Below are 1,201 nucleotides of genomic sequence, written 5' to 3' on the forward strand. Positions count from 1 at the left end.
GAGAAGGAGGTTCCCCCAGGCCGGAGGCGCCATGTGACACCACGACGGACAACGCGCCGCATAACCAACACTCACTTCGATCGATGCCCACCCTTGAAGATGTTTATGAAAACTAAATGAGCCGAAGGCGAGCAGGAGGTTCGCTCGTGCCGGAGGCGCCGTGTGACACCACAACGGACAACACGCTGCACGACCAACACACACTTCAACCTATGACCCCTTCAAGATGTTTATAAAATTAAATGAGCCAAAGGCGAGCAGGTGGTTCCCCCACGCCGGAGGAGCCGTGTGACACCACGACAAACAACGCGCCGCACGGACTAACACGTTGCACGACCAACACACACTTTGACCTATGCCCACCCCCTTCAGGATGTTTATGAAAATTAAACAAGCTGAAGGCGGGCTGGATATTCCCCCGTGCCGGAGGCGCCGTGTGACACCATGACGGGCAACGCGCCGCATGAACGAACATGCTGCACGACCAACACACACTTCGACATATGCCCTCCCCCCACCTTAAATATGTTTATGAAAATCAAATGAGCCCAAGGCGAGAAGGAGGTTCCGCCACGCCGGAGGCGCCGTCTAACACCACGACGGATAACGCGCCGCACGGACCAACATGCTGCACGACCAACCCACACTTCGACCTCTGCCCCCCATCAAGATGTTTATGAAAATTAAATGAGCCGAAGGTGATCAGGAGGTTCCCCGCGTCGGTGGCGCCGTGTGACACCACGACGGACAACACGCCGTGCGGACCAACACGTTGTGCAACCAACACACACTTTGACATATGTCCCCCTTCAAAATGTTTATGAATATTAAACGAGCCGAAGGCGAGCTGAAGGTTCCCCCCGCACCGGATGCGCCTTGTGACACCACAACGAAGAACGCGCCGCACGGAGTAACACGCTGCACGACCAACACACACTTCGACCTATGCCCCCTTCAAGATGTTTATGAAAATTAAATGAGTCGAAGGCGAGCAGGAGGTTCCCTCGTGCCAGAGGCGCCATGTGACACCACGACGGACAACGCGCCGCACAGACCAACACGCCGAACGACCAACACACACTTCGATCAATGCCCACCCTTCAAGATGTTTATGAAAATTAACGAGCCAAAGGCGAGAGGGAGGTTCGTCGGTGCCGTAGGCGCCGTGTGACACCATGACAGACAACACGATGCACGACCA

This window comes from Triticum dicoccoides, chromosome 5B, assembly GCF_002162155.2.
Source record: "Triticum dicoccoides isolate Atlit2015 ecotype Zavitan chromosome 5B, WEW_v2.0, whole genome shotgun sequence".
In the NCBI taxonomy this organism is placed as follows: Eukaryota; Viridiplantae; Streptophyta; class Magnoliopsida; order Poales; family Poaceae; genus Triticum; species Triticum dicoccoides.